General features: G+C 38.3%; 1 protein-coding gene across 8 annotated transcripts in view; it reads right to left on the bottom strand.

The window, feature by feature from the left end:
* Window positions 1–27,435, bottom strand: part of AHCYL2 (adenosylhomocysteinase like 2) — a 212,708-nt gene that overhangs the window by 158,058 nt on the left and 27,215 nt on the right. Inside the window, exon 1 of one of the 8 annotated variants that reach the window (XM_077997312.1) lies at window positions 4,672–4,818. The exons of the other annotated variants lie outside the window; for them this stretch is intronic. The gene's annotated coding sequence lies outside the window, so the exon portion shown is untranslated. Of the gene's footprint in view, window positions 1–4,671; window positions 4,819–27,435 lie in introns of those variants that run through there. 8 annotated transcript variants of the gene reach the window in all.

Genomic DNA, 27,435 nt, shown 5'->3' with positions numbered 1-27,435 from the left:
CATATGGAAATGTAAAGGACACAGAAGAGTCAAAACAACTTTGAAAAAGAAAAACAAAGTTGGAGGACTACCTCTATCAGTTTTTAAGACTTATAAAAACTATAGCTATAAAAATAATGTGGTAGTTGTGTCGTTAGACAAACAGATCAATGGAACAGAAGAAAGTCCAAAAATATACCCACACATCTACAGACAACTGATTTTCAACAAAGGTGCAAGAGCAATTCAGTGGAGAAAAGACAGTCTTACCAACAAATGATGCTGCAACAATTAGATATTCATACGCAAAAAAAAAAAAAAAAAAATAGCTTCAATACAAACCTTGTACCATATACAAAAATTACTCAAAATGGGCCATTGGCACAAAATGTTAAACCAGAATTATAAAGCTTCTAGAAGAAAACATAAGAGAAAATTCTTCTAATCTTGGATTGGACAAAGATTTCTTAGATATGACACCAAAACTACAAGCCATGAAAGAGCAAATTGATAAATTGGGCTTCATGAAAATACAAAGATTGTGCTCTTCGAAAGGCATTGTGAAGAGAATAAAAAAAATAAGCCACAGACTGGGAGGAAATATTTGCAAATCATCTATCTGATAAAGGACTTATATCTAGAATATATAAAGAACTCTCAAAACTCAATAACTGGAAAATAAACAACCCAATTAATTAAAAATGGTAAAAAGAGGCTGGATGTGGTGACTCATGCCTGTAATCCCAACACACTGGGAGACTGATGTAGGAGGATCACTTGAACCCAGGAGTTCGAGACCAGCCTGGGCAACACAGGGAGACCCCATCTCTAAAAAAATAAAAAATAAAATAAAAATGGTCAAAAGATTTAAATAGGTATTTTACCACAAGAGACATACAAATGACAAAAAGTACATGAAAAGATTCTCAGCATTAGTCATTTAAGTACATTAAAGACACAGTGAAATAATACTATTTTATGCTAATCAGAATGGCTAAAAATAAAGACTGACCACACCAAATGTATGGCTAAAAATAAAGACTGACCATACCAAATGTTGATGAGGATGTGGAGGAATTCAAACCTGGTGGGAATGTAAAATGGCAAAACCTCTTTGGAAAACAGTTTGGCAGTTTCTTAAGAATTAAACCATATACTTATATAATCCAACCATTACACTTCCAGATATTTAACAATGATGAACAAAAACATATCTCTATAAATGTTCACAGAAGCATTATTTATAATAGCCTCAAACTGGAAATAATCCAAGTGTCTGTCAACAGGTGAACGAATAAATCAAATGTGGTCTAACCATATGATCGTACTACTAAGCAATGAAAAAGATGGACCTTTGATCAATCAACACCATAAATAAATCTCAAAATAATGATGCTAAGTGGAAGAAGCCAGAACTACCCCGCTCCCCTCTCCCCAAAGAGTACATACTGTGTGATTCCACTTAAAAGCCTAGAAAACACAGACTCTATTATTACATGAAGCAGATCAGTGATTGCCTAGGGATGAAACTGGGTGATAGAGACAGGAGAGGCCAGGCGCGGTGGCTCACGCCTGTAATCCTAGCACTTTGGGAGGCCGAGGCGGGCAGATTGCCTGAACCCAGGAGTTCAAGACTAGCTTGGGCGATGTGGCAAAACCCTGCCTCTACTAAAAATACAAAAAAATTAACTGGGTGTGGTGGTGCACGCCTGTAATTCCAGCTACTCAGAAGGCTGAGGCAGGAGAATTGCTTGAACCCAGGAGGTGGAGGTTGCAGTGAGCCAAGATCGCACCACTGCATCTAGCCTGGGCAACAGAGAGAGACTCTATCTCAAAAAAAAAAAAAAAAGAGAGAGACTTTAGAGGTAATAAATATGTTCTTTATCTTCATTGTAACAATAGTTTCATGGTTTTAGACATGTGTCAAAACTTTCCAAATCGTAACATTTAAATATCTGCAGTTTTTTGTATGTCAATTATACCCCTTTATAAAACTACTGTAAAAATTGCATCTGTGCCTCTTTTCAATTAGGTAGTATTTTACTTATTAATTCAAAATATTTAATGATTATAGGTCTCTTCAGGTTTGTATTCCTCCTTGAGTCAATTTTGGTAAATTATATATATTTTTCACAACGTTGTTCCTTTTATCTAAGTTGTACAATTTAGCACCATAGATTTGTTAATAATACATTTGTTATTTCATAATCTATGCTGTATTTGTAGATATGTCTTCTTGTTCAATCTTAGCAGTATCTGTATCTTCACTCTGTCTTGCTGATTAATCTTTGCAGGGCTTAGTCTTATTTTAATCATTTTTTTAGAAAACCAACTTTTGTTCTGTTAATTCTTTTATATCTTTATGAGTTTTTTCTTTATTTTTTTTTTGAGACAGAGTCTTGCTCTGTTGCCCAGGCTGGAGTGCAGTGGCATGATATCAGCTTATTGCAACTTCTGCCTTCCAGGTTCAAGCAATTCTCATGCCTCAGCCTCCCGAGTAGCTGGGATTACAGGTGCCCACCACCATGCACGGCTAATTTTTACACTTTTAGTAGAGACGGGATTTCACTATGTTGCCCAGGCTGGTCTTGAACTCCTAACCTCAAGTGATCCTCCTGCCTCAGCCTCCCAAACTGCTGGGATTATAGGCATGAGCCGCAGTGCCCAGGCTGTTTTCAATTTCATTCGGTTCTGCTGTTATTTTTATTATTCTTCCCTTCTACTTTCCTTGGTTTTTATTCATTTCTTTTTAAAAATAACTTTTCAGTCAAATACTAAGACTGATAAATAAAGAGCTCTGTTGTTTTCTAATATAAGCATGTAAGGCTGTAAATTTCCCTCTGGCTTTTTTAAAGTTCTTAATTAGTTTTTCTTACCCTCATCTTCTTTGTGATGATATAAATTTCCCTCTAAATGCTGCTTTAGTTGTAACCCATAATTCTGATGCACAGTATTTATATTATCATTCAGCTTTACTTATAATTTCCATTATTATTTTTTCTTTGCTCTATTAGCTACTTAGAAGTATGCTTTTAAATTTCCAAATATATGAAATTATTTTGGTTATCTTTTTGCTCAATTTCAATCTTAACTGAATTGAGTATGAGAATAGTCTGCATAATATCCATTCATTGGTTTTGTTGCGACTTGATTTATGAATTCAGTGTGTGTTCAATTTTTTAAAAACTCCCTAAAAAGAATGTATATTCTTATCTATTAGGTGTGGGGCTTGGTACATATCCAACAAATGAAGCCTGTTGGCTGTTTGTTCAAATCTTGTTATTTTCTCAAGTTTTTTTGTCTGACCATCAATTACTCAAAAAGACATGTTAAATTTCCCCATTTTATAGATTTATAAATTTATTCATATTTGTATCTATGTATTTTCTTCCTATATTCTATCTACATATTTTGTATTCTATCTATATATTTTAAGGCCACGCTATAGGATGCATACTGATTTGGAAAGAAGCTTAATTCTTCCTTTTACAATTTTTTTCTGATAATTTTTAATACAAATAATTATTTTTGCCTTCAAATCAGTTTTGTCTACTATTAACCTGCTATACCAGCTTTCTTCTGGAATAGGTTTTTTTCATATCTTTATTTCCAATCTCTCTCATTCCTGATGTCTTGGATGTATTTCTTATAAACTGCATAGACTTGGATTATTTTCTATTCAGTTTGGCAATGTTCCAGTTATCTTTTTTTTTTTTTGGAGACAAGGTCTTGCTCTGTCGCCCAGGCTGGAGTGCAGTGGCACAATCTTAGCTCACTGCAACCTCTACCTCCCAGGTTCATGAGATTCTCCTGCCTCAGCCTCCCAAGCAGCTGGGATTATAGGTGCCTGCCACCATTACAAGCGTGCACCACCATACCTGACTAATTTTTGTATTTTTAGTAGAGACGGGGTTTCACCATGTTGGCCAGGCTGGTCTCGAACTCCTGACCTCAGGTGATCCGCCTGTCTCAGCCTCCCAAAGTTCTGAAATTAGAGGTGTGAGCCACTGCACCTGGCCATGTTCCAGTTATCTATGGCTAAATTTAAAAACTATTCTAAATCTTAGTAGTGTTAAACAATAATCATTTTATTATTCTCATGATTCTGTGGGCCAGAAATTCTGGCAGGGCACAGCAGAGACAGCTTCTCTCTGAATGACAATGTCTGGGAACTCAGGTGGGGTGCCCTGAAAGGATGAAGATGGCTGAGATGTCTTAACATGGGCCATAAGTCTGAAACCTTGGCTCTTCTCCAGGTGGTGTCTGCTAGGGCTGGATTATTAAACATGGTTCCTTCACTCACTCATAAGGCTGACAGTTGATACTGGCTGTTTGCTGGTAGCTCAATGTGGCTATCAACCAGTGCTTACATGTGTCCTCTCCATCTGGCTTGGGATTTTCACAGCACGGTGGCTGGGTTCCGTGCGCAAGCAGTCCAAGAGAGAGGATTCCAAGGAATATAGGCAGAAGATGCAAGGCTTTTTATGACCTAGCCTCTGCAGTCCCAGAAAGTTACATTCTATGGGTTAAGCAAGTTGCTAAAGCCAGCCCAGATTCAAGGGGACAAGGGAAATAGACTCCACTTCTGAATGGCAAGAAGGGAAGAAATTGGTGATGGCCACTTTGGAGACAAGCTACCACAGACCACCCTCTGGCCCCAACAAGTCCCTCCCACATGCAAAATACACTCACCCTCTTCTAAGACCTTCAAAAGTCTCATTTCATTATGGCATCAGCTTGATGTCCAGAATCTCGATATCTAAATCAGGTCCAGATGTGGTTGAGGCTCCTCAGATGCAGTTCCTCAGGTACAGCTACTGCAGTATAGTTCCTCCTGATCTGAATTAAAGAAACAAATTATCTGCTCCCACACACCCAACATACAAACATACAATAGGGAGACTGACTTAGGATAACCACAATAGACACTCTCATTCAAAATGTGAGGAAAAAGGGAGAAGGAACAGGAGACACATAACAGTTACTGGCCCATAACAATTCTGAAATCTAATCAGACACACATCACCAGTTCCTCTATTACAGCCAAGTCCTACACCTTGAGAATGACTCTCTACAACCCTTGGCTCCACCCTCCCAGTTTCTGAGTTATCCTTCTTTTTACCTAAGAGATGGGTTAATTTTTGCAATGGAGTGGCCTTATTAGCTTGTTTTCTGCCTATAGATGATTGGAAATCTAAAGGCCTATTTTCACTTTCTACTGTCTCTGTTCCTTTTAATCCAAGCTGAATGCTCTTTTATTATTACGATTTCTTTAAAATCTTGTGGGTTTCCTATGAATCTTATTGGGATTCACTCCAGCAGACAAAAGCCACATCCACCCTTTCTATCTCAAGTCTTACGTGAGGCTACTGTAAGAAAACACTCTTAAGATCCCTAGAAGCCCTACTGTTTAACAGATGAGCCTAAGAAGTATTCCCTTAAGACTTCTAGATATCCCTTTATCTAATTGAAAGGTTTTATGAGGCACTGTCTTAAATCTTTCTGAAGTCAGCCAGGCACGGTGGCTCATGCCTGTAATCCCAGCACTTTGGGAGGCTGACGTGGGCGGATTACCTAAGGTCGGGAGTTCTTCATGGAGAAACCTCATCTCTACTAAAAATACAAAATTAGCCAGGCGTGGTGGTGCATGCCTGTAATCCCAGCTACTAGGGAGGCTGAGGCAGGAGAATCACTTGAAACCGGGAGACGGAGGTTGCAGTGAGCCGAGATCACACCATTGCACTCCAGCCTGAGCAATAAAGAAAACCTCTGTCTCAAAATAATAATAATAATAATAATAATAAAAGTTATTGGCCATTTGAAGCAACTAGAGATGAGAAAGTTTTATTTTCTATAGTAACACAACCATTCCTGGGTTAGAAATATTTCCTCTAAGTTCTGTTTTAAAACTTAGTTGTTCACTTTTTAGTTCATTTATCTATTTGTACCTTATCATACTTAGAAAAAACTAGGTAACATTTTTTCAACATTCTGCCTAGAAATCTCCTTAGATATATTGAAGTCATTAGATATATTTTCTATGGTCTATGTAACCACACGTGGCAGTACCAATAAACCTTGTATCACTATATAACAAAGGTTCACTCTTTTCCCAGCCTCCAATAACACTTTTCTCACTGTGTTTCAAGCCCTCACTGTCTTCTCAAGGTCCCTCCAAATTCCAAATTCCAAAGCCAATGCAAATTGTAGGTTTTGGCGGCACCTCATTTCAAGGTACCAAATTTGGTTTCAGTTATCTACCACTACAAACTACCCTAAAGCTTAGTGGCATAAAACTACAACCATTTTATTATACTCACAATTCTGATTCAGACAGGGTATAGCAGGAACAGCTTGTGTCCGCTCTACAACATCTGGGGCCTCAGATACGGTGGCTCCATTGATTTAGGATGACTAGACTGGGAGCCATATGCCTAGGGCCTGGGCTTTTCTCCATATGATGCCTATTGGAACTGGAATGTCCAAGATGATTCCTTTATTCACTCACACAGCTGAAAGGTGATGTTGGCTGTTGGCTAGGAGCTCAGCTGAGCCTCTCCATCTGGCTTGGACTTCTCACAGCATGGCAGCTAGGTTCCCAGACTGAATGTTCCATAGTACAGCAATCCAAAAGAGAATGTTCAAAGAGGCCTAGATGGAAGCTGCAAAACTTTTCATCAACTGGCCTTGAAAGTCCCAGAATGTTATCTCTGCCACATTTCACCAGTCAAACAAGTTACTAAGGCCAGCCTAGATTTGGTATGAGCAGAGGAATAAACTCCACCACTAGATGGGGGTGGTGCACATGTGGAGGGAAGGAACTAACATCAGCCATCTTGAAAACATGCTACAACAGACAATCTGTCTTTGTTTCAGTAAGTGTAATTCATTTACATTCAGTATGATTACTGATGCATTTGGATTTATCTCTACCATCTTTTATTATGTGTTCTATTTATCCTATCTTTTCTATGATATTTATTACATTTTCCTTATCTGCTTTCTATTAAATGGAGGAAGTATACAAATGATAAATTCAATGAATTATAACAGAGTAAAACAGCCATGTAACTATCACCCAGGACAAAAATCCAAGGTTACCAGCACCCTAGAAACTTCCCTCATCCCACCTCCTAATCACTATCCCTTCCCTCTTCCTCAAAAATTACTATACTGACCCCTAACATCATATGTTGGGTTTTTAGCTTTACATAAATAAAATTACATAGTACATATTATTTTACATCTGGCTTCCTTCCTTCAACATTATCGTTATTCAGCCATGATCTTGTGCATAGCAGCAATTTATTCATTTCCATTGCTTAATAGTATTCTGTTGTATGAATATACCATAATGTATCCATTCTACCATTGATGTTGTCCACCAAATTTTAAGTTTCAGTGACTATATTTTTTGAAGGTCTATTTAAAAAAAAAATTTTTTTTTAAGAGCACCTTTAGGGGGAGGGGGGAGGGATTGCATTGGGAGTTATACCTGATGTAAATGACGAGTTGATGGGTGCAGCACAGCAACATGGCACAAGTATACATATGTAACAAACCTGCACGTTATGCACATGTACCCTACAACTTAAAGTATAATAATAATAAATAAATTAAAAAAAAAAAAAAGAGCACCTTTAGCTGTGAGATTTGGTGTGGCCTAGATTGAGGATATCCCTATAGAGAAGTTTTGCATTTGCTTCAGCCTGATGCCATAGAACTGTTGCAGATTCAAGACTACTTTATATGTTAATTTCTAGGCTTTGGGTTTCCTGGACCGCACAGAAAGAGGAACATCCTAAACCGAACCTATGTGAAGACAAGCCTAGGTAACAAATTCTCAGGGAAACCTTTCTCACCTAAAGCCCACACAGAGTGGACAAACTTCCTTGACATCTCTCTATACCACAGGGCAAATGTTTTTTCTAGATCATCTTTTCAATAATGTGGTAGCCCTTTGAGGAACTTAGCTTTCTGCAGAGGAGTAAAAAAGTCTCTTATTACCATTTGTTAAAACTAAAGTCTCTTAGTCACCCAGAGCAGCCGTAGCTTTAGCTTATGTAGTTAACACTGATTTTCAATGCCCTCATCATTTTTTTCCCCTAAGGGTTTTCCTTACTTTTTCACAAGCTCAGCTATAGATTTAAAATAATGTCTATTATATATTTATCTGGCATGTGACTAGGAATCTTGAGTGTTCTTTCCCCTTTTGTCAAATGTAAACATATAACAAGGAGGGGGAGGTCACAGGAAGAGAAACTCAAAGAAAAAAGTGAAAAATGTTCTGCCTTTTAGCATGGACAGGACTCATAGGTCAAAGGTTATTTGCACTAAGAAGATTCTAACTAAAGGAATGTATACTATTTTTACCATTGGAACTGAATATCTCTGTACTCTGGTGACTAATGGAAGAGGACACCAACAAAGCAGGTATGTATGTCAAGGCAGTTCTAAACACAACTGACATTACACTAGGAAGGTAGAATCCCTCAACCAGTGTGACCCAGATAATACAATGAGGAAGGGTCTAAAGGAACTGAGAAAGGAAATATTAAGATATACCTAATAGTCTCCTAATGGGCTTCATTTTCTTTTCAGTAAACTCTTGACCTTGCTTCTACCAAACACTGTAAAATTAAATAATGTGCAGCAATAAGGAAGGTCTGAGTCAAAAACTTTCCATCACTGTAAGTATAAACACTTTAGCTAGAAAGTGATTAGTAGATAGAAGCAAAAATGGTAATAAGAAATTATAAATGAAAGACATTGGAACAATATCAATAAGGAATATCTTTTAATGTCTATAAAAATGCATTACAAATTATTTATGTGACATATATTATGCATTTAATAAGAAGGATATAAGCATGACTTAAGTATCAAGCAAATTTATCAAGCTATAGACACTGTAAAATTTAGGGTGAACTCTAAAAATTATGGAACACAAAAAGAACTCATTTAGGGCTGGACGTGGTGGCTACACTTTAAGAGGCTGAGGCAAGAGGGCCGCCTGAGTCTAGGAGTTCAAGACAAGCCTTGGCAACATAGTGAGACCCCCATCTCTATTCAAAAAAAAAAAAAAAAAAAAAACAGCCAGGCACGGTGGCTCACACTTATAATCTCAACACTTTGGGAGGTCAAGGTGGGTGGATCACGAGGTCAGGAGTTCAAGACCAGCCTGGTCAGCATGGTGAAACCCCATCCCTACTCAAAATAAATTAAAAAAAAAAATTAGCCAGGCATGGTGATGCATGCCTGTAATCCCAGCTACCTGGGAGGCTGAGGCAGGAGAATCACTTGAACCCAAGAGGCAGAGGTTGCAGTGAGCTGAAATTGCGCCACTGTGCTCCAGTCTGGCCAATAGAGAAGACTCTGTCTCAAAAAAAAAAAAAAAAAATTAGGCATGGTGGTGCACAGCATGGTGGTCCCAGTAGGACACAGTAGGCTGATGTGGGAGGAGGGCTTGAGCCAGGGAGGTTGAGGCTACACTGGGCAATCATCGTGCCACCACACTTCAGACTGGGCAACAGAGTAAGTAAAAAAAATAAACACAGGAATCATTTAGGAAAAAAAGAAAAAAAAAAGAAACTTTGAAAGCCAAAAGGTCTACACATATGGTTATGATCCCATTTATATGAAATGTCCAGAATAGGCAAATTATATGAAATGTCCAGAGAGAGAAAATAGATTCGTGGTTGCCTAGGGAATGATTAGCGCAAGGTTTCTTTCTGGGATGATGAAAATGTTCCAAAATTAAATTACAGTAATGGTTATACACTCTGTAAATATGAAAAAAAATCACTCACTGAATTGTATGCTTTAAATGAGTGAACTTTGTAGTATAAAATTATATCTCAATAAAGCTATTTTTAAAAAGTAAAGAGGTCTATTTATTTTCAAAAAGCTAAAACATTCTACCAAAAGAGAAATTCAGCCCACCAAGCAGCCTTCAAATCTTACTTTTGGTTTGTTTAAACAAAGGAAGGATTCAACCACAGCATTAATGTTGTTTCCAAGAAAGCACAAGTGGCTGGGTACAGTGGCTCATGCCTGTAATCCCAACACTTTGGGAAGCCGAAGTGGGTGGATCCTAAGGTCAGGAGTTCAAGACCGGCCTGGCCAACATAGTGAAACCTCATCTCTACTAAAAAAAATACAAAAATTAGCCGGGTATGGTGGCACGTGCCTGTAGTCCCAGCTACTCACGAGGCTGAGGCAGGAGAATCACTTGAACCTGGGAGGCAGAGGTTGTGGTGAGCCGAGATCATGCCACCGCACTCCAGCCTAGGCAACAGAGCGAGACTCCGTCTCAAAAAAAAAAAACCAAAACCAAAAACACAAAAAGAAAACACAAGCAAACTCCCTAATGCTGCCTTCAAAGTTATAGCATTTTCATACCTTGATCTTTCCAAAACCTGGTTATGTCACAAAGCTCTTTCAAAGCTGAGCTTCTTTAAGGTATAGCTGATAAAAACAAGATCCTCAAAATAACATAGAAGCTTAAAAATCAGTCGAGACTGTTAAAATTCAGACTTGGAAACTATTAGTTTAAATTTAGTAAATTACTAATTACTAGTTTAAACTACTATGTTTACTCCTAGTACAACTAGGAGTAAAAGGGGAATGAATTGAAATAGCAAGTTTGTCCAAAAAGTCTTCAAAAGAAATTCCTCACTTTCCTCTCTCTCAGTATTTCCCCTCATCCTCTTTTTTCTTAAAACAGATCATATGACATTTTCAGAGCTTTCTACTCCCATGTTATAGGTACTGTTAAATAAATAGGAGGGAGTATGACCATTTATCCAATCATATAAGACTAGAAACTCATCTTTCTCTGTTATCACACAGAGCATCCACTCCCACACACACATACAGAAGTCAGTCACCAAATTCTATCAATTCCATCATCTTAACATCTCTCCCATAAGATTCCCTCTTTTCTACTTCCTATCTTAGGGTCAGGCCCTTATCCTCTCTCACTTAGATAATTACAATAGCCTGACTATTCTCTTCACCTTCCATACTAGCCTCACCTCCACCTCAAATATACTATTCACACTAACATTCAAATCTAATAAGGCTTGGGGCCAGGCACGGTGGCTCATGCTTGTAATCTCAGCACCCTGAGAGGCCAAAGTGGACGGATTACCTGAGATCAGGAGTTCGAGACCAGCTTGGACAACATGGAGAAACCCTGTCTCTACTAAAATACAAAAATTAGCCAGGCATGGTGGCAGGCACCTGTAATCCCAGCTACTAGGGACGCTGAGGCAGGAGAATCGCTTGAACCTGGGAGGTGGAGTTTGCAGTGAGCCGAGATGGCGCCACTGCACTCCAGCCTGGGCAACAAGAGTGAAACTCTGTCTCAAAAAAAAATATCTAATAAGGCTTGAGTGAACTCAATAAATTGGAGGGTGTATACACATACACACACACACACACACACACACACAAACACTCCTTGAGTGAACTCAATAAATTGGAGGGTGTACTACTCTCTCTCTCTCATACATATACACACACCCCACTCATGTTCAATTTCAGATTTTCTATTTGTGAGATTTCATAATCTGTTTTTTGTTTTTAATTTAAAAGAAAATGATCATTTCCCCTTCTCATTAGGCATATCTGTGCAACATCATTTCTGATGGCTGCTTAGTATTATGCTCTATGAATGTAACATAATTTACTATGTCTCCACAACGTAAATATTTTGCATTGTTTTAGTGGGCAAAAAAAAATTTATCTGACATTTTCTTACATTTATCTTTCCTTTAAAATCTATTTATGTCTAAAATGTTAAATATTGCTATGGTTAGTCATACAAAATCATCTAATCGTCTTTAATATCTTTTGTAGCATTTATGGTATTTATTACATTCTAATTTGAATAAGTGATAGCCATGATTTATGAATTCTACTCTATTACAACCCTCCAAAGGTATGTACTATATTTTATTCAGCTTTGGACTGCCCCCCTCCTACTCCCTGCCCCCAGTATCTAGCTCAGTACCATTATTAAATTAGATACTCAATGATATGAGTGATTTGTCCAGATGACGTTACCCTGGTAAAAACCATTATGTCCATTATGCTACTTAGATCTCAGTGAGATACTTTAGTTCAGGGTTCTCCCAAGGTGTAATTTTTTTTTCTTTTTTTTTTTTTTTGGCGGGAGATGGAGTTTCACTCTTGTTGCCCAGGCTGGAGTGCAATTGCGAGATCTCGGCTCACTGCAACCTCTGCCTCCTGGGTTCAAGTCATTCTCCTGACTCAGCCTCCAGAGTAACTGGGATTACAGGTGTGAGCCACCACACCCAGCCCCAACGTGTAATTCTTTAGCATTTCCTTACTCTGTGACTTACCTCCATTATCCTTTCCCCTCCTTCCTTCTCATCCATCTACCACCTTTTTTGCTTAAGTCAATTGAACAAAGTCAATTTTGGTTTGTTTTGCAACCAAAGAAGCCTAACCAATAAAGGCTGAATCAACTTTGTAATTGTTAACAGTCATTTGCTGACTGAGCAAAATAGCGAATGTATTGAAAACTAGTTAAATGTGCACTGAGAAAAAAGAAAAAGAGACAAGAAACAAGAATATACTAAAACAGGAAGGCACTGACTACACCTACAGAAGGTCACTGTACCAATGCAATTGTCCTCATTTTGGACAGTTTCTCCCTATTGCTTTTATGCTTACAACTGTTCTGGACAAAGACTTCGAAGTCATCTAAAACTTTTCTCTTTCAAACGCTCATCAAATACATTAGCATATCTTTTTTGCTCTACTAAGATATATGCAGAATCTGGCCACTTCTCTCATCTTCACTGCTATTATCTGCTCCAAACTACTATCATCTCTTCGCTAGTTATTGCAGTAACCTCCTAACTGGTCTTCTGACCCCTTCATTCTATTCTCAACCCTACAGCCAGAGCGATCTTTTCAAAACTTAAATATGATCCTGTCATTCTTTGCTCAAAACATTCCAATGGTTTTCTATCTCATTTAAAGCAAAAGCTAAAGCATAATCCTGAATATGACTTTTAACACCATATATGACACTGGCTCGTTACCTGCCAGCCTTATCTCCACAACCCTCCCCCATCCTTACTCTATTCCAGCCACACTTGCCTCCTTGTTAATTCCTGAAAAATGTCTGATAAACTTCCCTCACCCACATACACCCCTCAGAACCTCTGCACCTGCCACACTCTGCCAGAATACTACTTCTTCACTCTCTTATAAAAAAGCAGCTCCTTCAAGGTCATGCCATTCAACTCTCTCATCTCTTTCCCTAGTTACTGCCATCTATCAGATTCCTCTCTCAGATTCTAGTCATCCTAAATTCCACCATCAACCTCAGTTTATCAGATGAAATGTAAGCAGAAGTTGTTGGGTGGGGCTTCTGGGATGCCCTTTTTGCCTTTTCCCCCTTCCTCCTTGCTTCATATAATGTTGAAATAATGCCCTGAGCTCCAGCAGTCATCTTAAGCCATGAAAGCATCCCTAATGACAGAAGCAGCATACTAAGAACAATGGAGAGAAAAATGACAGGAGTCTCGGTCTCTAATTCCTGTGGAGGAGCCATCATAACAATCTTGTAAACGTTTATCTATATATTTCTTTATAAATAAAACACAATACATATATTCTGGGTTATAACTGACCAGATTTAATAAATCATGTATATAATTTACTCAAGTTAGAATCTAATAAATACCATAAATTCTGTAAAAGATGTGCAACTAAGCTGATTTTTTAACAAAAATAAACCCATATACAATATAAGGCATTGTTATTGGGGGTTACTGTTATATGCAGTTGAATTTAATTCTATGTATAGTTTTTCCAATGCATACTGCTTAGTGTTCTGCTAATAAGGAAGAAGTAGAAACTGGATATTGAGTAGACAATTAGGAGTCTCTGTCACACTGAACAAGCAACAATCCACATGGGTGTCCCAAAAAGACCTTAGCCTTTGAGTTCCTTAATGTCATCTCCAATGACGTTCTGCTCCATTCTAACTCAGCTAAGCACAACCAAGGTTTCTCCAGACCTTATCACCACTAGAAACTGTTCCACCTCCATAATGGCTAATTTAGGTATCCTGTTCTCTGGCTTTTTAGCTTGCTTGTTTAATTTTCTCTAATATAATTTCACAGACTTAGCTTACTAATTCTTTTACTTTCAGTCTCTCGGTCATCTCCTTTTTTCCCTTCCTTCTTACCCATGATTTCTTACCCTTACATTCCATGAACCATCATTTTAATAACACTCTTTACATCCTGTGAGCTCGATACCAGTTTATCCAATTTGCCTACTAATCATCTCCACTTAGATGTTCCACAGACACCTCAAACTCAACGTCTAAAATATCTTCTCCTCTGACCTGTTTTACCCCTTATGTTGGTGAAGGCACCACCATCCACTCAAATGCCCTCCCTGGACATAACTCTCTTCCTTCTATTTCTCCCCACAATAGCCAGGCTCTCAGGTAACTCTAAAAGAATCCTACATTTTTCCATTTCCATTGCCAGGCCCTTAGTTTGTCCTTCTGTATCTGAAACAGATTATTAATCATTCTTTCTACACAAGGCACTAACTGTTATTCCTGCTTTTACTCTAATGCATTCTCCCTATTCTCCATATTGCATCCGACATAATCTTGCTAAAATGCACATCTGATCATGGCACTCTCCTATTAGTTCACAGACACAAAGGAAAGTTTCAGGAACCAGGACAGCCCCAGGGAGAAGAGAAACAAACTAAAGCTGCCACGATATTTTCTGGTATCTCATTTCTCTGCCTACAACTAGCTTTATTCCCTCAAGCTACTTCAAATCACTGGGAACACAGCCACCAGATGCTCCCAGGTAATCCCAGAAAGCAAAGAAATAAAATTTGATACACGTACATAGATGCCATTATTATTCAAAAATCACTGCTCCTTCCTGGTGGAGAATTAGACAACCTGTCCAGTTGATATCAAGTTTGGCCACATTACTTGCTTTAGCCAATGATGTTAGGAAGTAAGAGGAAATGGCATATCCCACTTCTGAACAGAAACTTTCAGAGCAAGTGGTTCTTCCAATGCCCATTTCTCTCTACTACAAGAGACAATGTCTCAGATAGGAGCATTTAGCCTAAATCTTGGAACAAAGCTACACAATGGACATGTGGTATGAGCAAAAAATATATCCTTGTTATTATAAGCCACTGAAATATGGGGACTGTTTGTTACCACAACATAACTTAGACTAAACTTAATTATATAGTATGTCACAAGGAAGGACTAGACAGGCTTGGTTTTGATCACATCCCCAGCTTAAAACCCTTCAGTGACACTCCTGTGCCTCCTGGAGTCCAAATTCTAGCAAAGAATATAAGGCCCTTTCTGATATGGTCCCACTTCCAACCTCATTTCTTGGGACTCCTATTCCATATTCCAACCATCCTGGATTATTTTAAGATTTCTAAACACATCAGGACAGCCTTTACCCTCCATTTTCATGTCAACTTATTACATGCTATTCTTCATGAAAAGGAATGTTGTTCCTCCTGAGAAATAAAATTCTAAGCCCCTCAACTGACTGAAGTGACCATCTCTTGGCCAAGGAGACCCCAGAGAAACCCTGAAATCTGAGTTCCCAGTCATGACCAGGTGAAAGGTCAGACATGCCTCATTATACCCATCCCTCGCTGCCCACCATTAGGCTTCTTTCCTAAGGGTTAAACAGAAACCAGCCTTTTTACTTGCTCAACTGCTAATATAAACCAGCCTCCTGACACTGCCCCTCCCTTTTGTGGTTTCCTCACAACCACCAACCAGCATTCCTTCCTAACAGGAGACCACCAACCACGGAGTGGTTCTGGCCAGTCTACAGAGGATGCGCAGTGAGGCTTTTCATGTCCTCTGCTTCACCTTTTGAGGCCAGAGGCTCAAAAACTCCACCACTGAATGATGCTAATGCTGCCTTTTCTCTGTACATGCAACTCATAAAGGGGTAAGAAGCTCAACTGTGCATGTACATGTTTCTCCTTTCATAAATATTCATGACTCCTCCTATAGCATATTGAATATGTACATTTCGCCACCTCATTCAGCATAAATCCCTGTCTTATTTTTCTAACCCTCAAAGTGTATTTTCTGATCCTGGCCAGCAGCTCTTGCTATATGGTAAATATTTACATAAATATGTATCTCTCCAATTATATTGTGACCTCCTCGAGAACAGAGACCATATCTTATTTATATTTGGAGCCCAAGAATCTAATGCAGTGCCTGGCACATAACAGAATATCAATATAAGCTTACAAAAAGTGCAAACATATAGTCTTTTTTCAGTGATGTTATATGCAAAAACATGAGACAGGCCCTTCTACCATGTTAAAAAGTAATACAGAAAATCGAATCTATTCAACTCTTATTTTGCTTGCATTTTCTTTATCCAGAGTAATTTTCCATACTGAAAAGAGAATGCAAATGGTTAAGAGGAAACTGAAACCTGAAATAGGAGAAAAGATAATAAAAGAGCACCCAGTAGCTTTTAGTAAATGCAAATATCTAGGACCAGTTAAATTACAGCCTAAGATCTCCATGATCTCTCATGAAAAATGGAAGAGAAGCCAGAAGACTAGAGACAATAAAGTTCAATTTTAATTTTCTCAATTTCAAAGGAAAAAAAGAGACTAGATTCTTGAAATCATAGATTAAAGGTTTAACAAAGATTTCCTATGTTAGCCTATGGTGGGGTAGGGAAGGGGTACAGAGAACACGGTAAGTCAGAATGGGGTTCACCAAGAAGAAAAACAATCATGCTAACCTCATTTTACTTTTGACAAAATTATTAGACTAAAAGATCAGAGAAATAACATAAAGTAGGTCCAAAACATATCGCTGAAATCAAGATTAACTTTCTTATTCTAGTTAAGTGATAGATTTATAACTGGTTGAACAACCATTCTCAGATTATTAATCAATGGTTAACATAAATCTGGACAGAAGTAACTAATAGTTGCCACAGAACTCTCTATTTGGCCTTATCTTAGTAGATGTTTATCAATACTGTGAAGCTTTAAATGGCAGCTTATAAATTTTCTGGTGATCTAAACTTATCTATAAAAATTAAATAATATCATTAAAGATATAAAAGATATCATTAAAAATTATAAAAGATCAAATATCTGAACATATAGAAACAATGTGCTGAAAATACAAAATAAAATTTATCAAGGGTAAATATACATGCATTTATTTTCTAGAAGTACACAGCGAATAAGAAATCTATTTCAGGCCAGGTACTGTGGCTCATGCCTGTAATCCCAGCACTTTGGAAGGCTGAGGTGGGCAGATCACTTAAGGTCAGGAGTTCGAGACCAGCCTGGCCAACATGGTGAAACACTGTCTCTACTAAAGATACAAAAAATTAGCCAGGGGTGGTGGCGCATTCCTGTAATCCCAGCTACTGGGGAGGCTGAGGCAGGAGAATTGCCTGAACCCAGGAGGTGAAGGTTGTGGTAAGCCGAGATCACACCACTGCACTCCAGCCTGGGTGACAGGGCAAGACTCCGTCTCAAAAAAAAAAAAATTGAAATCAATTTTAGCATGTGTTGATGAGAGTTCAGTTGACTATAAGCTTAAGGTGGGCCTTTGTCCTGAATTGACAGCTTAAAAGTTAATACAAATTCATAGGTAATAAAGTAACAGTACAGTGACCTGAACAAGGAAGAAAACTGAAGCAGGTCAAGCAACACCCTGAGAATTATAATTTGAAATATGACCTCTTACAAATGATGCTGATAGCCAGGATGGTAGTAATGGCCTGGCCGACTACATCATATGAAGAACGACAAAGAGAAGCAGGAATGATTTCCATGGAGAAGAGACTATCTGGGATAGGAAAAGTAAGAGCAGAGCTGTCTACACGTATTTGAATGATTGTATATTGAAGGGCAGGAATCACACTTTTATACATTTTATATTTATTCCCTATGCACTCAGTTCCAAGCTTTGCATATAATAAATACTCAAATATTTGACACTCAAGATCAACCCACCTTCTGAAGACTAAGCCAACAAAGACAGTTACACAGGAGTATCTGTTGTGATCTGAATGACAACTCAACAAAAGGATGAAGTAGGAGGAAGGAAACTTAAAATCAAAGTAAAAAGCCTTAACTGGCACAGGCTAACCAGGCATAACTAAGGCACATTACATTAAAATTCAGAATTTGTCTTATATCAGCTGACTTTTTTTCTGAGACGGAGTTTCCCTCACGTTGCCCAGGCTGGAGGGCAAAGGCGTGATCTCAGCTCACTGCAACCTCCGCCTCCCGGGTGCAAGCCATTCTCCTGCCTCAGCCTCCCAAGTAGCTGGGATTACAGGCACGTGCCACCACGCCCAGCTAGTTTTGCATTTTTAGCAAAGATGGGGTTTCACCATGTTGGCCAGCCTGGTCTCGAAGTCCTGACCTCAGATGATCTGCCCGCCTTGACCTTCCAAAGCACTGGGATTACAGATGTGAGCTATCTCACCTGGTCGACCTCAGCTGACATTCTTGACCATACTACCAGTTAAATTTTATTTCTTTTTGTAAATATTTCCCCACAACAGAGTGAGTCGTTGTTTTTACTCTTCCTTTACAAAGAGAAAAACTGAGGTTGAGGGAAGCTATTTGCCTAGCACCAACATCATAACAATAGGAACCTTAAGCTTCTTGCTTACAAGCCTGTTGTTAAAATCACTGGACTCATTGTGGGGTAGTAAACAAGTACAGTACTTAGAACTCAACCTCAGTTTGGTAATTACTTCAGTTTCACTTTTATTATTCTCTTCCAGTCATCTAATCTCTAAATCCACAAAGAGTAAGCCTACATTAATACTCTAAAACTTATAGACAATTTTATGATTTGAAACTCAAAGGTTAGGAGTACAAAAGACTTATTGAAAAAAATTTTTAAATAATTTAAAATTTTAAAGACTAATATAAAAAAATTAAGATTTGAGACCAAAGATTTGTGGCTCTTGTGCTGCTTGAGAAGTGGCCCTGGCACCACTTGTTCCACCATAAGCCAAATTTTGGCCATCAGAGTATACTAGGTACACACCACATCTCTCAGAAACCTAAGTGGCCTTCTTTGTTTATCAGAGACTTGGTGCTGAGTGTTATTGCCAGAAGCAGTGGGAAAAAGGTAATGTTATTAAAGAAAGAAGAGGTCTTAATGTGAATGAAAGAGGATAAGCACACCAGAGATTCATTTTCTATTTTATATACATATTAGTTTGGTGTTAGTTTCTCAGAAAACTAAAAGAAGGTTGGAATAACACAGGACTTGATGGTCCAAGGAGCAGGATTTTAAAATAGCAAAATGCTACTCAGTCCTAGTTGTAGATGTAATAAAGTAATGCTCTAACAAGTGCCCACGCTCTCAACTTCCTTCCCAAGAAGACTCATTTACATTATAATGGTTGCCACAGTTACTTTAATTCCATCACAGCTCCTGTCTCCAGTTGCTAATCTGGAGCCTGGGTGGTAAAACAACCAAAAACCTTAATTGAGGCTAACTCAAAACTCAGGCTACTCAAAAGTTCATGACCTACAAAAGGACACTGTTCTAGCAACAAAAATTGCTTACGATAGGAACTGTTTGTTTCCTACACTCCATTCTACCCAAGATCTTACCTGGTATCTCAGGGAACTCTCTGGGAGTCTGTCAGTACTTTTATCTGCCATAAGCAGAGATTCTTGTAAAAAAGCAAGATAAATGACATAAATTTTATAATGGGTAACAGATCAAAGAAGTGACAGCTTTATTCCAACTATTGATATTCCAAGCTTTAATCAGAAAAGGCAATTATCTAAAAGAACATGGAGAAGTCTCCCAATGAATTATTAATGTCACTAAGTATTATCTTCTAAGAATGGTATCATGTAGTGCTGGTATACACGTAGTACCTAAATTAGGCATAAGGTTAGTATATTTTGTATTTAAGCAACAATCAAACAGAACACACAGTGACAGAAAAAGTGAAGGATGGGGGATTCTTTTTTTTGGCCTTTTAAAGGCAAAAAATAAAAATAAAAATTCAGAACCGTGAATCTGATTTACTTTCAGTTAAATTAACAACAAAAAATATTCCAGTGGTAATTCATTATCAGAAATTTTACTCCCAAAGGTAACCACAATGGGAGAATGGGAGACAACAGGGGTTCTGATCTGTAGTTGTCCTCCTAATTATCCAACAGATGCTTTAAAGATCACCTCAATACAGAAATGAAGTTTCACATTTGTGTATTTTTACTCTTATTTGCTTATTCTCTTTTATTCCACTCCTATCATCCCCAACACAGGCAATCACTATAATGTGTTTAATGTGTTAACATGTTTTCTTGTAAAGTATGTAATATGGTTTACTTACATACATTTTTAAATGTATATAAATGCTATTGTTGTACATATCTCATTCCTTTTCTTTCTGTTATTACTCAGCACTATGTCTTTAAGATCCTTAGACTGCCAGGTGCATATCTAGACCATTACTTCAAACTGAGGTATAAATCTATCATCACATTTTACCCATCACTGTGGAAAGGGTATGGACAACAAATTACTTTCCACAAGAACAAATACACTGAAATGAATGACCCCTTATAAACCTGTGTGAGAACTTCTTTCATATATATATATATATATATACAGGAAAAAAGTTGCTGGGTTACAGGGTATACATAATGCATAATACGATTTAGTACCATCCTTCAAAATGGTTAGACCAGTCCATACTTCCACTAGTAAGGAACTGGCATTACTGAGCAGTCACCATGCACCAGGCACTGGGTAGGTACTTGAGATCCTTTTGCCCCCCACCTCCTCATTCTCTTCTGCTAGTCTTCGCCCCTTTTGCTCTTCATATCAGTCGTCACTATGTCAGAAACATGAAGGCAGGACTTTTTCCCTTACTTGTCTCTGACCACCAAGTTCCCTCTTCTACTCCAAGAATCCCTTAGGCTGCCAAGGCTCCACTAACCATGAAGCTTACTAAAACAAAATCAAACAGCAAATATTATTTTAAAAAGGTTTCATTCTCAAAAAGTAATTAATTGGGGGTTAACTGTTACACAAAACACTTCTGAATAAATTTCCAAGCCATTCCTATTCCTATCTGAGGGTTCTATAGTTCATGTTTTTCTGTTCTTTGGGTGGCCTTGGAGGAACAGCTTCATCTCTGTAGAGCTCTCTTCTTCATACATAAAATAAAGGGAGCTGGTTATCGATGTTTTCAGTCTATGCCTCTGCAACTCTAGGGGCTCCTCTGAGGTTGCTCAAAATGATCATGTCAAGACAAAAGGGGGTTATCTATGCCTCTTCAACAGCACAATAAAAATTTTATTATTTATAAATTTTGTTTTCTCCTAAGACTCAGTTTGTAGAATCAGTTTTATTTAAGAAAAAGTTTATTCACACAGTACTAGTTGGAAGTGTTAACTGGTAAAACCTCTATTGCATTTGGATATATTTATACAATTAAAAAAAAACTTTTGAACAAGAAATTCTACTTATAAGAATTTATTCCACGTAACTCACATATGTGTTCAATACATACACACAAAGATATTCATTACAGTATTGATTGCAAGGGTAAAATATTGAAAACAATTTAAATAACCATCAATAACAAACTGGTTACATAAATTATGGTACATTCATACAGTGAAATATTATATAGACTTTAAAAACAACAAAGCAGATCCAAGACAGATTAAGGCGGGGCAAGGGGGGAAGCAAGATGTAAAATGGTGTGTGCTGTATGCTACCTTTTGTATATTTTCAAAAGGATATAAATATTTTATTGGTTTATTGAAGGAAAAACAAAAAAGTATGTATACACTTGTAAATGCATAGGCTACTCCTAAAAGATACGTAAGACATAAGAAACTATTTTGGTTACTCCCAAGGAAGGGAATCAGATGGTAGAGGATAAGAGCTTTATATTTGATATACAATCTTTGTATATCTTTTGATTTTCATACTATTGCATGTATTCTTAAAATTTGTACTTTATCACTGTAATCTATTATTTTTTCCTAGTCCTACCTATATTCGTTTCTTCTAATCCTCACATTCTAATTGTAACATGTTGACTTCCAGGTAGACAGTATTTATTACAAGTCAATAGAAAAAATAAAGTAGTTGAAGGGTAGTAAGAAGCCAGCTTTCCATTCAACAAAGTGGATGTGTCTATACAGGACGGAGGTATTTCGTTTAGTACTGGCACTGCCTTCTTGCAATTACTTCACTTTGAACTCGATCTCACTTTCTTTTTTTTTTTTTTTTTTTGAGACAGAGTCTTGCTTTGTTACCCAGGCTGGAGTGTAGTGGTGCAATCTCGGCTCCCAGGCCCAAGCAATTCTCCTGCCTCAGCCTCCCAAGTAGCTGGGATTACAGGTGCCTCCCACCGGGCCCAGCTAATTTTTTTTTTTTAGTAGAGACAGGGTTTCACCATGTTGGCCAGGCTGGTCTTGAACTCCCAAACTCGGGTGATCTGCCTGCCTTGGCCTCCCAAAGTGCTGGGATTACAGGTGTGGACCACCACACCAAGCCCTCATTTTCATTTTTATTCACATCAACTTCCGTTGAGTTCATCAACCCAGGTCTATCAGATGAATTGTCTTAACCCTAAGAATTGCTAAACACGCACGCGCGCACACACACACACACTCATGTAAGAGATGACAGTGTCTATGCAGTTCAAAATTTATTTTTAATTACTTTCAACCTACACTGTCCAATAGTTACTAACCACATATGGCCGTTGAACATTTGAAATGTAGCTAGTCAAATTCAGACACACAATATACACCAGATTTCAAAGACTCAAGTACAAAATTAAAAAGCAAGATATCTTAATTTTTATATTGATATGTTAAAATTTTTATATTGATATGTTAAAATAATAACCTTTTAATTTATTGGGTTAAGTAGAAGATATTAAAATCAATTTCACTTGTTTCTTTTTACTTTTTTTTTTTTGAGACAGACTCTTGCTCTGTCACCCCAGGCTGGAATGCAATGGCGCAATCTCGGCTCACTGCAACCTCCACCTTCCAGGTTCAAGTGATTCTCCTGCCTCAACCTCCCAAGTAGCTGGGATTATAAGCACGTTCCATCACGCCCAGCTAATTTTTGTATTTTTAGTAGAGACGGGGTTTCACCATGTTGGTCAGGCTGGTCTCGAACTCCTGACCTCATGATCCGCCCGCCTTGGCCTCCCAAAGTGCTGGGAGACACCGTGCCTGGCCCTTTTTACTTTTAATGTAGCCACTACTAGAAAATTTAATTCTTTACTTTCTAATTAATCCAGAAATCCTACTGCATTTCTGATTAATTCAGTTGCTCACTATCCACAAAAAATTATTCAAATTTTCACCCCTTTTTCTCAAACCTTGGAACCCTTTTCTTCTTCCCCATCACAGCCTGTGACCTACCCTCAGAGACAATAAAAGGGTAGCTATAAAGGCACCTTCAGGTTATTTACAACGTTCTATCTTCTCTGAAATAAAAACTTGTGGATAACACTGCTTTAGCCAGTTAAGAAAAGCCAAAGTGATCCACAGTTAAATGAACATTGATGGTTTTACAGGAGTATGGTGCTACAAAGAAAGCTAGACAGAAAATTGAGACATGGCTCTAGTTCAACGAAATTGCTGTTTCTTAGAAAAATATTAACAATGTGCCAATCAAGTACAAAATAATTCAATGTAAAGTATCTAGGTTTTCTCTTTATAATATAATCAGAGTCTCTAGAAAAAACAGTACTAGCTAATTTCTCTAAAATTAACATGTTGCACTAAGTCACCTGCTTTATTTCAAACTATTTCAGTATCAAGTAAGATAATGGATTTTACTGGTTTGAAAGGTATAAGGAGTTACACAAAGGTAAAATTATGTTGTTGTAGGATAACAATGTAATTTTGCTAATACTTTTTCTTCTTTCTGTCCATTAATGGTGCTTTGTGCCTAAGGTACTCTCATTAGCCATCTTTGTCTTCCATACCAATCAAAGTGTAGCTACCATTATGATTGGGACCTTTCTGATACCTTCCAAAGCTTTTATTGATCCTTTCTTCCCAACTTCCACTATGAATCCAGTTCTAACTATCTGCAAGATATCTTCATTTTGATGTTACACTAACATTTCAAAGACAGGTAAAAAACTGAACTTGAATTCTTATTCTGTAATTCTTAAACCAAGTGGTCATATTTTGATTTTGTGAAATAAACACTTGGTTAAAGTACTACAGAACAAGAATTCAAGTTCAGCTTTTTACCTTGTGTTTGATTAACTAAATCATAATACTTAAGCAGAAAAGATATAACTATAAACTACATTTGTTTCTTTTTTCTGTAATTCTCTTTACTCCTTTGAAAATGCATGAAACATGAAAACCTAAACAAGTATATTTTGAAACATTTGCATTCTAATCTCTAAATATTCAAGAAGAATATTTTTTGACCAGGTAGAGCAGCTTATGCCTGTAATCCCAGCACTTTGGAAGGCTGAGGCAGAAGAATCACTCCGTCCCAGAAGGTCAAGGCTGTAGTGAGCTGTATCTGAACCACTGCACCCCAACCAAGGCAACAGAGTGAGATCCTGTCTCAAAAATAAAAAAAAATAGCCGGGCGCGGTGGCTCAAGCCTGTAATCCCAGCACTTTGGGAGGCCGAGGCGGGCGGATCACGAGGTCAGGAGATTGAGACCATCCTGGCTAACACGGTGAAACCCCGTCTCTACTAAAAATACAAAAAGAAATTAGCCGGGCGTGGTGGCGGGCGCCTGTAGTCCCAGCTACTCCGGAGGCTCAGGCAGGAGAATGGCGTGAACCCGGGAGGCGGAGCTTGCAGTGAGCCGAGATCGCGCCACTGCACTCCAGTCTGGGCGACAGAGCGAGACTCCGTCTCAAAAAAAAAAATAAATAAAAAATAAAATAAAAAATAAAAAAAATAATTTCTTAATTACAACCTTGTAACTCTGAGATTATATTTACAGATAGAGAAACTGAGGTGCTGTCTTAGCAAAATACAATGTTTACCATTTGCATTTATAGCTCTGAAGCCTTGGACAAGCACTAAGTATGCTTAATGTCATTTAACAAACATTAATTGAATTTCACTTTATTTGGTCTCGCCATTAGTAAACTATAATTGCCTGTCACAGTGCTACCATAAGAATTAATTCATGGCCGGGCGCGGTGGCTTAAGCCTGTAATCCCAGCACTTTGGGAGGCCGAGACAGGCGGATCACGAGGTCAGGAGATCGAGACCATCCTGGCTAACATGGTGAAACCCCGTCTCTACTAAAAAATACAAAAAACTAGCCAGGCGAGGGGGTGGGCGCCTGTAGTCCCAGCTACTCAGGAGGCTGAGGCAGGAGAATGGTGTGAACCCAGGAGGTGGAGCTTGCAGTGAGCCGAGATGGTGCCACTGCACTCCAGCCTGGGCGACAGAGCGAGACTCCGTCTCAAAAAAAAAAAAAAAAAAAAAAAAAAGAATTAATTCATATTTGTAAGTGCTCTAAAAAGAGTATTCTTTGATACTCTGCTACATGCTTCATCTTGGCAAGGTCCCAATCTTCCTAAGGGTCCCTTCTCCTTCTCAAGATTGGGACAACGGCTTCATGAGTCTGACTGTGAGTCCCAAAATACCTATCATCTTTGCCTTCTTTTTTTTGAGACAGAGTCTTGCCCTGTCGCCCAGGCTAGAGTGCAATGGTGCGATCTCGGCTCACTGCAACCTCTGCCTCCTGGGTTCAAGCAATTCTCTGTCTCAGCCTCCCAGTAGCTTGGATTACAGGTGCCCGCCACCACGCCCGGCTAATTTTTTGTATTTTTAGTAGAGACGGGGTTTCACCATCTTGGCCAGGCTGGTCTTGAATCCTGACCTCGTGATCCACCCACCTCGGCCTCCCAAAGCGCTGGGATTACAGGCGTGATCCACCGCGCCTGGCCACCTTTGCCTTCTTTTTAAGCCAAGAGCCCTCCTGCTGAGTCTCCTAATCTTCAAGTGGGATACAGACTTGTTATGATCTCTGCTATCTATTTATCAATCAATCATCTATCTACGTACCTACCTACCTACTTATCAATCAGAGACAAGGTCCCGCTCTGTCACCCGTGCTGGAGTGCAGTCACTGCAGCCTCAAACCCCTTTGCTCAAGTGATGCTCCCACTTAAACTTCCCAAGTGGCTGGGACTACAGGCACGTGCCACCACGCCCAGACAATATTTTAATTTTTTGGAAAAGTAGGGTCTCACTGTGTCGCTTAGGCTGGTCTCAAACTCCTGTGCTCAAGCAATCCTCCTGCATCACCCTCCCAAAGTGCTGGGATTACAGGGGTTAGCCATCACGTGCAGCCTCTGCTACATATATAAAGAACAATTCTGGAGAAAAAGAGTATACTAAACAGCAAAAACTACAAAGTAGGTTTTAAGCCAAAGGAGTATTAGTTGGTTTAACCTGATGATCTTAAATAAAACCAGTGTTGCTTTAAAACTGTCAAGTATTATCATGTTGCTATATACTACTCACTGTTCCTGTTGTTAACATCTAGCCAGAGAGCCTGAAAGCCCTTGGGATCTTTCCAAAGGATGAATTATCAGTGCCATCTGACAGAGACTCTACCTAAGAGTGTTACATATAAGAACTGAAAAATTAATACTAAAGTCTCCATGTATGTCACGGCATCAATTATGTTCATTTAAGGGCAGAGGTAACTGGGTTGCTAAAGGGAAAGAATATGTTAGAAACCAATGGTTCATGACTGGGGCTCAGTTCGATAATCAAAAACATTTATTACGAACTTATTATGTGCCAGCATTAAATTGTGCAAGATCCACTGAAAGCCAGCCAAGTAATTAACAAAAAGCAGATCAGCTTGATAAACAGAAGAGATTAAAAACACAAATATTCTCGATGATTCTCACTCAAAAAGACTCTAGAAACCACAAAATGTATAAGTCACTATAATAACTCAGAAGGCAGTGTGACAAGAAAAAATTGAGGATTAAGTGTGCAGATTAATGGACGTATTCGAACTGGAAATAATCATTTTTAGATATCCTCATTATCAAACTATATGAGCTACCATTATACCAAGCAGTTTGAGAAAAACAGATGATGCTTATTGGAGCATCACTGAGGTGCAAAGACAGAGAATAAGGCTGGGAATCAAAAACTTCAGCTGGTCAGGCACACTGGCGCACACCTGTAATCTCATCACTTTGGGAGGCCAAGGCAGCCTTTACCAAACTGTAAAGGAGGTGAGATGTGCTTCAAATTTTTAAAATGCACGTATGTAAGAGAATAATAAACTTGGTAATAGCTTAATTACTAAGAAGGAACTGGAAAAAAGTCCTGTTTAAATAGACAATAATCCCTACTCTAGAATGCTTCGAG

Source organism: Macaca mulatta, chromosome 3 (genome assembly GCF_049350105.2).
Source record: "Macaca mulatta isolate MMU2019108-1 chromosome 3, T2T-MMU8v2.0, whole genome shotgun sequence".
Lineage (NCBI taxonomy): Eukaryota > Metazoa > Chordata > Mammalia > Primates > Cercopithecidae > Macaca > Macaca mulatta.
The sequence above is the reverse complement of the archived record's forward strand: the minus strand, read 5'-3'. Positions and strand labels throughout refer to the sequence as shown.